This window comes from Chelonia mydas, chromosome 2 (genome assembly GCF_015237465.2).
Source record: "Chelonia mydas isolate rCheMyd1 chromosome 2, rCheMyd1.pri.v2, whole genome shotgun sequence".
In the NCBI taxonomy this organism is placed as follows: domain Eukaryota; kingdom Metazoa; phylum Chordata; order Testudines; family Cheloniidae; genus Chelonia; species Chelonia mydas.
In genome coordinates, this window is record NC_057850.1 from 53337609 (window position 1) to 53349962 (window position 12354).

A 12354-nucleotide genomic window follows, 5' to 3' on the forward strand; every position below is an offset into this window, starting at 1 on the left:
TTTTTGTTGCCCACCTTCACCATCAAGAAATACATGTAATCCTTATCTAGATGACTGGTTAATAAGGGGAACTTCAGCAGAAAAAAAATTTTGGACTAATTATCAATTTAAATAAAGTAAATCTGGTTCCGACGCAGACTATTGAATTCACTGGTGAGGTTCTGGACCCCAAAGCAGCAAGAGCCTTTCTTTCTAAAGAACAGTTTCTCAACATTTACCAAATTAATTTCCAACTTGAAGGTTCATCCTTCAAATTTGATAAGAAGCTTCCTAAAATTGCTAGGTCAGATGGCCTCTTGTGCTTATGTAACCCCCTTCTACAGGCTCAGATTGAGACCTCGTTAGTCTTGGATCAAATTGGTGTACAGACCATGTGTTCACTCTATGGAAAAAAAAGTTCAGATCCCTCAATGAACTTTACAATTCTTCCAGTGGTGGTTTAACCTGCACAACATGTGTCAACGGATTCCTTTTCATAGTTTGTTGATGGACCTTTCCACTGCAATGTATTATATAAATAGACACGGGGAGCAAGATGGAGATTCAAATAGAAATAAATATGAATGATGGAAATAAATTATTACAAATGATACAAAACATTAAAATGCAAACAGGGGGTCTAAATTTATTAATAGTTATCTTTACTATTTAATAAAGTAGATTCTCACCCCAAAGTTCAGGCTTTTGCAGCACTTGCTAGCACCAAGGAGCTAGGTTCCAGTCTTTCAAGAAGCATCACCACTCAGCACAGTAACTCCTCAATGAATGGATCCAGAGTCTCTCTCTCCAGCCTTTGATATACTCAATCCCGCATTTTGTCTTTATTCATAGATAGGGCAATCCCCTCACTGTCACATTGTTCCTTTTCACTTCCAAGTGGTTTCAAAGTGTTTACTTTATCTTTGATGGTTTTCCATTGGCTTTTATGGGTTGGTGCAAAGACAATTGAGCAATACACTACATAATCAGCTAGCCAGGGAAGGGTGACTTCTCCTGCTTGAATGGGCCATCACCAACACATATTATTCCCTGATGACTTGCTTTCATTACAAGATCATCAGGGCATAATTTTCAATATACTTACATTATTCCTTACATATTACCCATACATACATCTCACACTGATTATGAGTATTGATAAGTCACAAGCTTTCAGTAGAGACTTCACATACTACCTTTTCGGATAAATACTATGGAAGTGTATTAGATGTAGTGAGTTTGTCAGGTCTGAGACAGCAGTTGCTTGTGAAGAACTGTGATCCTTTAGGCAGTTGGCCCCAGAGGACCTCTGTGTCATACTCAGATACAACAGTGAAGAGTGTGGGGGAGGGGAAGCCTCTGAATAAATTCATTAAATATTCTGTTTTCTAACAAGATATAAGCTTGGTATTTGGTGTTTCAGAAAATATCAAAAATGTGGATTTATCACATCTGTATTGAAAAACATTAACTTTTTCCGTCTATAGTAATTCTTTATTTGAGAAATCAGAGGGATTAAAAGAGATTTCTTATATTTTCATTTGAACCTTAAACAATTATATGAAAAAACTGATTTTCCTCCTCAAAAATGTGGAGAGGAAGGGAAGAGAACTGTGCACTAAGAAGTAATTTTAGAGAAAACATGCCAACATTTAAGCTAGTTAATATTAACAGACTGGCAGCCCAAAAGGTAAGTAAGAGATCACATCTCTCTAGATGATCACTACTATTTCTTTTTAAATGCAAAATGAAAAAAGCAACAACACAGAGATACTGATCTGCTAACAAATCAGTGCCTACCTAAACCAAATGCAAAACAGCAGTTATAGAAAAGCTTTCATAATATGCAAGAAAATCATAATCAACCAAGGCACGCAGAGGCAAACATTTATTCAAACATCAAATAAACTATCCATTGAATACAACATAAATCCCAAAAGATTTGACTTAATATACCTTTTCTATATTACCACTTGTGAAGAGTAGAAGAACAAAAGAACTGGGATTTTATATTGCTTTTTAAAATTACTTATTCCAAATGACTGCACATTGCTATATGTGCTCAAGGAGTTATTCTGAAAATCAGTAAGTACCCTGCAAAGGAGCAATGATGGCTTAGGAAAGATGAGTCTGAACAAGAATAAATATTTAAATATAACTGATTGACAAGAGACTGCTGTACAGCAGGGATTCTACATACTTTAGCCATGTAACAATAAATACTAAGCTACAAGTACTTATTTACCTTTTTCTCAAAGTGTAGCTAAACCAGTTTACCAAAATGAGCAACTTAAACATGGAAACTATGACAGATATATTAGTCATATTTGTAATTAGTACTAAAGAGCCAGAGTATACGGCTACAACTTCACTTTCCATCTTTGGTTTTATTCCATAGGAATGGACTCCGCTTCAAAATCTTCATCCCTTCATGTTTGACTACATCAATCCAGGTTGCCACAGGTAACAGTATTTAAAAACAAACAAACAAACTATTTAAACTATGACAAATTTAAAAACCAAAAAAGCTAAACAGAAAATTTATTTTAGGCTTGAAAAAATTCACTCATTCACTTGGCCTGATGAGTGAGGGGACTTACAATATCAGTTTTATATGCCAAAAAAAAAAAAAATCTAGGCTTTATGGTTGCAGTGAACCACGTGTAAACTGATATACTGTTTTAACTTCTGGACTGCAGTCAGACAGGTCCAGTGCTTCTACTATAATTCACAGCTTTACCAAGCAGCAACATATTAAAAAAAAATTAATGTAGCCACAGCTTGGCAAACATATGGGCAGCAGCAGAGGCAAATACTTGAGTTACTCAGTGAGGAGAAGAACCCAATAAGCAGATACTAAGGGACAGGTAGAGTAGCAGAGACTTATTTCCCTCAGCAGCCAAGAGGCTCTGAAGGGTGGGGAAGGCGAGATACAAAAAGCTTCTCCTTCTCAGCAGTTAGAAGAAGTAGAGAGCTTCACATTTGTAAGACACGTAATAGCCAGAGGCTGATATGAAAGACAGAATCCACAACCAGGAACAGGATATGGTAGAAATAGCAGGGTCCTCCCCATTTTGTGTTTTTCACAAGGGTATTATCCCTGAATCTTACCATAGGAATCTCCATATCAGCCTCATTTTAATTATCAACCTCTACCTAGAATCCTTTAGCTGGTTGGTATCTGATAAATTATTAAACCCTACTTTCAGGTCCCCTGCTTAATTTTTTTTCTTAAATCCTAGCAATCTTAAAATGTATTATGTTACAGTGTTCCTAAAGTACTGCTAACACACTGTTTTTTTCAAGGTAATGCAATGCAATGTTTCTGCAATGTACTGAACTATAAAAAGTTGTGATAGGCCATATGATGAAATATAATGCACAGAAACCTGTAATATAGGCTTACAAAAAGGAATGTTTATGTTTTTATTAGTAGCCAGTTAAATGCCAGTGATGTCATACATAGAAGTACTGTTTACAAAAACAGCCACTAAATTACAATACAGAATGATGTAAATAACAAGGCCAATTACATCAAGTGATTCATGTTTGTGAGTGAAATATTAATTTCATACATAAAAATAGAAATGTTATTTATATGTAATTTTTTCTCCATTATGAGAAAGCTTTAAATATGTTCTTAAAATCAGGAACAATCTGCTAGGGTATAGGCTGATGATGATGTTGACACCAATACTTCCCTTAAAGATAGGAAGCGGAAGTAACAAAGCCACAAAAATGTATTTCCAAGAGGATGACTGTACAGACATAATTACTATTACTACTATCCTGCACTTACATAGCAACTTTCATCCAAGGATCTCAAACCATTATAAAAAGAATATTAAATATATTATTCCTATTTTCATATTGGAGAATTTAGGCATGGAGGGGTTAAGTGATTTGTCAAGATCATAGCAGCAAGTCATTTGCAGAGTCAGGAAGAGAAATTTGACCTCATATCTGCCTTAACTACAAGACCAATGTGACTTTTTTCAGGGCATCCAGAACTGTGACCTTGTTAGCCCTCTGCCTTAGCAAAAGAGAGATTTGCTGGTTCTAAACTGAGTAATAACGCCCTGCCATCCCAGTTGGTTAGCTTGCCTAAAAAACTTTTGGGACCATAACAGCCTTTACTTTGCCTTACAGGTAACACTTGGTGCACCCCAGTTCCTGAACCTTGTGGAAGTGCCTTCCTCTGCAGTATTCAGCCCCTGTCACTGGACACTCTCAGAAATTACCAAATCTGCTGTCTCCAAAGAGACAATACACACAGCAGCCTGTTAGCTTAGCTGAGGATTCACACTTTAATATTACAGAACTGAGATAAATATATAGTAAAACCAAGAATACGTTTATTAAAAGTGAATAAAGATTTAAGTGATACTAACCAAATCAAACAGAAACAGCAAATTGCTACAAATAAAACAAAAGTATAACTTGCTTTCTAGTGACTAAAACTTAAGCAGCTACAGTCTTTTCTAAGGCAGTTTCCCACCTAAAGCCACATCTCAGAGTCACTAGCCCACATGGCTGGGGATCCACCAATCATTGATACGGAAGGCTCTGACTACTTTGTTCACTCAGTGATATATAACCCAGAAGTTCGGTCCCCTTCTTCTTATAATCCAGAAAATCTTTAATGTGTATTCTTTTGAAGTTTATCCCTAGACAAAGTTCTTCTCCCCTGCTGACTTTTCCTGTTGACTTAGCATGCAAACAAAGCTTACTTTGTGTTGGCTTTTATCATGCTCAATTTACACCAGAGACATAGACAGACAGGTAAATCAACATTCCTTTGTCTAGGAAAACCTTGTCTATTGACCCTGCCTGGTATGTTTGGTTTAAACATATTTTCAGTATACCCATATGACTTTTCAATTGTTACCCATACATACATCACACAATGATTATGATGACCAGTATGATATAAGCTTTCAACTGATACCTTACACAATATTCTTTACAGATACATACCATGAGAGCAACGGATTAGGTGTAGTCAGTTTCTCAGGCCAGATAGAAGCCACTGTTTGTCATATTCTGAGGTGCAATTCAGACCAGTGAGAGATTGTGTCACTGTTTTATAACCCTGAGTTCTCCAAGATACTTCTGCTACTTGTGGCTCCCTGTTCTGATTCAACCACTTTGAATCCAACAACGTGCCAGCAGTTATTAGAGACATACTGTTATCTTTACCAGACCTGTTAACGTAAGCAGATGACCCCAACGCGCCCCCAGTCCCGATATTTCCAAACCACTGTGCTCTGTAGTGTCCAGCCCACTTCTGCCACATTCAGAGGAGTAATAAGATCCGTTTTCTCCTTTAAAGGGACAAACCCCACCAGCTTGCCTTATTAGCTGGGGTTAACATTCACTTTCATTCAAATATATTTTAACTGGCTTAGTTTAATAGTAAATCAAGTTTATTAACAAAAAGAAGATAGGCTCTTAAGTGAGTTCAGGTATGAGAGATGAAGTTAGAAATGGTTACAAGCAAATAAAAGTGAAAACACACACCTAAAAGTCTACATCTTAATTTTCTAAGGTACAGGCTTTGTTCAAGATGGCTTTTCTCACGCACAGTCTTCCAGCAAGATGGTGGCTGATCCCCACCTTGGTGAGGTTCTCTTTCAGATGCCCAGAAGTGCTGTACCATTTGTCTTCTTAGGTGGAAGAGATAACTTGGGGGTTTCAGCATTTCTTTTTAAACTCTCATGATCCTTTGAAATTCATTCTTCTGAAGGTTACACCTCAAAGTAAAGTTTATACAAGCTGTAAGGAAGGTGACATGGAGTCTCATGGTAAAGTAAGCTCCATGCTGTTTCCCACCCCTCCGCTGATGTTTGCTAAAAGGCAAATTGTTCCTTTCCCTGCTGTCTTGATGGTCCTGTTTCCTGCTTATATGTAAATTGAGGTAAACCCACATTCCTTTCTTTAGGAAAGACCTGTTCACAAACTCCCCCTTACATGCCTGGTTTAAATCACAAGGCATATTTTATACAAAGATTACAACAATATCATGTAGGGTGTGAATACTTGGGTGCTCTGGGTCACACTGTTATATGACAGTGAACCCTTTTCCAGGAGGCAGTTCTAGTAGGGCCTCTTAGGGTCACATGCATGCTGCCGCCAGTCTGCATAACATGGAACCAAGTAAAAACTTATGCAACAATGAAATATTCACAAGTTTTTAGTGATCTAGTACTAGGAGAGGATATTGGGGGATGCTGGAGGAGTGTGTATGTATCAATACATACACACATTTGGGGAGTGCTGGAGGGGACTGCATGCCCCCCCCAGCCCAATCACCCACACCAACTTCCCCCCAGAGTCCAGCTGCAGGGCCAGACACCCGCACCGCCCTCCCTCCCCCCGACAGCGCAGCCACGGGACTTGCATCGCCTCTCCCCACCAAAACCCAGCCGCAGGCTTTGCTCTGCACAACTTTATTACTGTCCTGCCAGGCAACGAAGACCTGTATCTGCTGATAGTGGGGAGGGGGCACAATTTAAGGGTTCCGCTGCCCCTGGTACATCTCGAGTCACGTCCCCAACTCTGAAGACCCCTTACTCTCAGTCTCTCTCTTCCCAGAAAGCAGCAGTGTCTTGCTCTTGCCTCTCCCCACGGGATCCCAGCTGCACCATGTCCGAGCAGGACCAACAAACCTGGGAACTGCAGCCCGCCCTCACCCTAATAGAGACCAGAAGTTCGTTCACACCAATTCTGTGGGGGGAAAATGAAATTCTGCCCAGAACATTGATTTTGTGCAAATTCTGCATTGCACGCTGGCACAGAATTCCCCCAAGAGTAAGGTTTTACACATACAGAAATGCAAGCATACTTTTGTGTATGCACTTTTTAATATACACCTTAATCCTTCTGCTTTAGTACTTTCATCTGTAAAAAAGGAATAGAACAATTTACTTTTAAGTGAAGATTAATATTTGTAAATCACTTTGAAGTTAGAATATGCTGTATAGTGGGTTAAGCATTATTTTGACTATTTCCCCTGAACAGCCAAGAAAGACCTGTAGCTAGAATAGTTAGAGAAGTATTTCCTGAAGTCTGTAGCAGAAAATGGCCTAAGGATTGTCAGCGGGTGATAGTTTGGAATTTTCAAATGTAACTTGAATCTCTGAAGGAATCACAAAAAGAAAAATCTTTCCACACTTTTTCCAGGAATTTCCTTAAGAGCTTGATCACTATCTAGAGCTCTAAACTACACATTCACTGGGCCTGGCTTTACATAATAGAGATACTCGGAGGCAAAGAAAGCAACAATTATTATAAATATATGTTAGCACTTACCTAGCATACAAGAATCCCTATACAAGAATCTCTATACAAGAATCCCAAAACACTTTGGGAACATCGTGAGAGTTTCTTCACATGAAGGAGAACAAGCAGATTTGAGAGATTTCAATTACTTTATAGTCTCCTTTTCTAGCTTCATTCTGAGAATGACACTACCATAAGGTCCAGTTAAGGAGGTACCTGCAGTAACTATACGGTACAGGATATGGCCCTCATGCCAATGGCTGCTGATTTAGGCCTATCTTTCAAAAGGAATTTTCTACTTTTGTCACAAGTTCTAAAGAGGTCCAGCTCTATATCTAGATGGTGGTGATGGTGCGGGTTTGTTATTGTTGTTGGTTTTTAAGATGATGGCTGTGACAGAATGTCAGGAAGTTGGTATTAATGAGTGCTGAGGATAAATTTTCTAATTTGTAGTTGAAACCTAATATAATTTACTGAAGCTCAATTAACTGACCCGTTGTTCTCCAAGGTAGCCATTCCAAGACCACTATGTTTTCAAGGGACACAAGAATCATTATCTGTGATGACTTTAACATAGAGAAATCTCATTTAGCAGAAGATGAGTATGTCCAAGATTGTGTCAACAAACTATCATACGGTCATCTCAATCAGCCCCATTGTACAATCTACAGTGTAGAGAACACAAATCAGTCTTCAGGAAAAGAGGAAGAAATCTCTTAGATGATAATAAATTAGAATCAGTCCTCATAACATAAATCTGAGCTTTAACTCTCCCTCTTCTGAAGATTTCACTGTAGGTTTTTGTTTTTTGGGTTTTTTGGTTTTTTTTTTTTTAATATCTTTGGGAAGAATCATCAGAGAAAGAGGAAGATGTTCCTGTGTGTGGAATTTTGTGTTTACCCTCCTGGTCTGTAACAGGAAATATTTAATGCAGTTCTTTCCTGAAAACTCTTCCACCCAACAACCATTTCAGTTATATATTAACCTAGATTTTAGTGAGGAGGCTTTTGTGAACCTATAGATTCCAAGCATTTTCAGTGATATTTGAAAGGAGATGTGCTTTATAAACTCCTTAGCAGGATAACTTTGAAGGGAGGAAGAGGTCTTCTTGGAAAAGGCCCTGCTTTTGAGGAGGGGATTCTTAGTATAGAGAGAGAAAGTCTCTGGTGCTACAGCCATTCCCTCATTCTTCAGTGCAGCGTGCACAGAGTCTGCAAAATGGCTTTGTAGACTATCTGATATTGGGGATACTTTTCCCCTTATTACTCACCTTTCTTCTCTCCAGATCTGCCATTTTGTGGTCCACTTAAATCATATAGTGATTCATAGATTTTAAGACTTAAGGGAGTATTGTGATAATCTAGTCTGACTTCCTACATGAGACCGGCATCAAATCCATAACTCCTGGCTGAGCTAGTGCACACCTTTGAGAGAATTCAAGTGATAGAGAACCCCTCCCACCCCCGATCGCTACATAATTTGTTCCAATGGTTATATGCTCTCTGTAAAATATTAGCACCTTATTTCAAGTTTGAATTTGTCTAGCTTCACTTCCAGTCATTTGATCTTGTTATGCTTTTGCTAGATTAAAGAACCCTCTACTGTCAGAAATCTTCTCCCAATGTAGGTACCTACAGACTATGATCAAGTCACCTCTTAACCTCCTCGTTGTCAAGCTAAATATATTGAGTTTCGTTAGTGTCTCAGTATAAGGTAGGTTTTCAAACCTTCAGTCATTCTTGTAGCTCTTACTGTATTTGAATTTTCACATATAGTGCAACCACTCTTCTGAAAATAGTTTAGGGGGAAGGAAATAAGAATGTTGATTAATCTAATTTAGGGACTGTTTTGAGAGTCAACAATATTAGTATATTTTAAAATGAAAACATAACTAAATAAGCTATATATATATATATATATATATATATATATATATATATATATATATATATATATACACACATTTGTCACAAAAGTATAAAAATAATTTAGTAAGCAACTAAAGACTCAATAAGCTTAGCTATAATTTAAAAAATGACAAAAAAGTTAATATATAGCAACTCACTACAAGGCTCTTACATTAATTATCTGGTCAGCTTTCAGCAGTTTAGCATCCAAATAAGCAATTTTTTCATTAGCTTCTGATCACTTAGACCATTTACGCAGGATTGTAGAATCCTTAGTTTTACCTGCAATGAAAATAATACATATAAAATCAGGGCTTTAAAAGTTATCTTGAGATCCATTCCAAAATATCAATGTTTACCACAGGTCATAATCCTCATTTTCCTTACTCCATCAAGCTTTATGGGCCAGTTTTCTACGTATTTTTACACTTCTAATTTTTCTAAGCACTCAACACAATATTTATCAAAATAAAATAGAAATCAAACTTTTGAAAGAGTAGCCCCAAGCAACTACTAAAAAACAGAAAGAAGATTTCTTACTTTTATTAGAATTTTAGACTGAACTAGAGGCTGAAGGTTTACAGTGTATTAGTAATGCAGTTTCCTTCAGGATATAGCTTTTGGAAACTGATCAAGACAAATTTTAACTCCTATTCAATTCAAAGACAGTTTGCCAAGCAACCATCTTTTCCCCATACAAAATCCTTTCTTAAACTAATTTCTGCCTCAAAGCCTAGAAGAAGTGAATAAAATTAATACATTTGTTTACTAATGAATCATAACTCATTGTGTCACCACATCGTATAATTTATATTACCCAGTCCAAATCTATCCTATTTCCCCCTTTAGTTTGCTCTCACTATCTTTCATTCAAACTCTGGATTGAAAACTCTTTAGAATCATAGACTATCAGGGTTGGAAAGGACCTCAGGAGGTCATCTAGTCCAACCCCCTGCTCAAAGCAGGACCAATCCCCAATTTTTGCCCCAGATCCTTAAATGGCCCCCTCAAGGATTGAACTCACAACCCTGGGTTTAGCAGGCCAATGCTCAAACCTCTGAGCTATCCCTCCGCCCCCCAAGTACTTTAGGGTAGGATTCTTGTCCCTTTTGCAAGGTTCCCACACCTTTAATTAGCTGTCATATAATTATATTATATCATTCGTTCAAAAGCATCTAGCGGTCCAGATTTGGCCTGCAGTCTGCCTATTGTCTATTCCTGATATACACCCTCAGTATAGAAAGAAACTGAAGGATATCAAAGATACTGAAGCCTTAAAGTTTACCAACAACCAGTTAAATTTCTACAGAAGATAAGCAGTTTGCAACAAACTTGGAGCCTACCACTAATTTGCATTTGTTTATTCATTTACACCTCGTAAAAAGCAATCATTCTGATCTGGTAGAGTTTTGTATTCACCGAGTACAGATATAAAGGACTACATAATTAATTAGGCCCCTAATGGCTACCATAATGGAAATGAAAGAGATGTTTAATATTTGTACAGTTAAGTCATCCTCTACAGAGAAGAGGTGCAAGGAAATCCAACTCATATAAAGGCATCATTTGGTACTTGGTTTTTGCAGGATCAGTTGGAACATCTCTCTTTTTTCCCAAGTGAAGAACTATTCCTATAGTACAGAAGCTAATGTTATTTCCCAAGTACTGTAATAATCAACAAAAGCTTGTATAATAAAGAGAATAGTAAAGGCAAGTTCTAGGTTCTGAATGTTACCCAAATTAATTAACTAGATAAAAAACAAACTTCCCTCCAAGAACCTGACTAATCATTGAATTCAAATGTTAATAATTATTTGGGGGAGGGGGGGAGTACCATAAGGATAGAAAAACAAGGAATGAGATTAGTTGCTGAAGTCAGGTCAAAACCAGGGTTTAGTCAATAAGTTTTATTTTGAGAGCCCGTCTGGCAGTCAGAAATGAAAAAGTAATATGTGAGCACGTATTATATCAATTATATGTAATAAAACTGCATAATACCAACTAGAATTAGCAATGTTTTGTTTGTTTCAATACAAATTAAGTGAGAACACAGTGTAAAGAGAGAATGTTTTTCTTTAGCCAATTTCATATAGAAACAGCTAAATGTATAAATGTAATGCTATATGAAAAGAAAAAAAAAAGATATATTCTCAACCATAATGTTGCATTTACTTAAACGCACATCAGAAAATACAAAGACATGGATTCCAAGAAATATGAAGTCTGATTGATTACAACATTCAAATTAATGCAGTGTGATAATTTGAATAGAAAACTTGAGAAAAGAAAGTATATAATAGCTCCATTTATGTTATTGTGAACTGACTCAGCTATACAACTTTTTTTGTGTAGAGATTCTGATATCTAAAAATCAAAGTCATTAAGAGGAAGGTGGTTGTGTCAAAACTAAAACACACACTCTGATACCTAAGACTATGCCCCAACTAAAAAACAAACAAAAAATCATTCTTCTATTTGTTCCTCCCACCCTAGAACAGACAAAGACAGAACTGATTTCTTCTGTTGCTCCACAGCAGATCCTCAGCAGCAACTGCAGTGAACTGTCATTATACAGGTAAATTTAACTCTGGTGCTTCCCTTCCACAGAAGGGGCAGAAAAATTAAACAAAGGTCACATCATTTCTACTTAGCTAATGCTGGCTTCGTATTTACTTACTAGTAGCAAGCGGGACAATAATTGTGAAACTTAGTCAAATTTTCATATTCACAGTACAGTAGATCCTCAGAGTTATGAGCCCAAGAGTTACGAACTGACTGGTCAACCACACACCTCATCTGGAACTGGAAGTACGCAATCAAGCTGCAGCAGAGACCAAAAAAAAACCCCAATGAAAAGGAAATACAGTACAGTACAGTACTGTGTTAAATGTAAACTACTAAAAAAAATGAAAAGAAAGTTTAAAAAAGATTTGACAAGGTAAGGAAACTGTTTCTGTGCTTCTTTCATTTAAATTACGATAGTTAAAGGCAGCATTTTCCTTCTGCAGAATAAAGTTTCAAAGCTGTATAAATCAATGTTCATCTGTAAACTTTTGAAAGAACAGCCATAACGTTTTGTTCAGAGTTGCAATCATTTCCATTCCTGAATTGTTCATAACTCTCAGGGTCTACTGTAAGTACATTTTATTACTCACCCAAAATAGGAACACTTTGGTCAGTATGTTGG

General features: G+C 37.0%; 1 long non-coding RNA gene across 2 annotated transcripts in view; it reads right to left on the reverse strand.

Moving 5' to 3' along the window:
- Positions 1–1854: 1854 nt before the first annotated feature.
- Positions 1855–12354, reverse strand: part of LOC119565576 — a 53104-nt gene continuing 42604 nt past the window's right edge. Inside the window, exons 7-8 of one of the 2 annotated variants that reach the window (XR_006288479.1) lie at positions 11845–11988; positions 1855–9449 (exon numbers count right to left, since the gene is read on the reverse strand). This is a non-coding gene — a long non-coding RNA (uncharacterized LOC119565576). The remainder of the gene's footprint in view (positions 9450–11844; positions 11989–12354) is intronic. The other variant, XR_006288478.1, reaches the window with a different exon arrangement.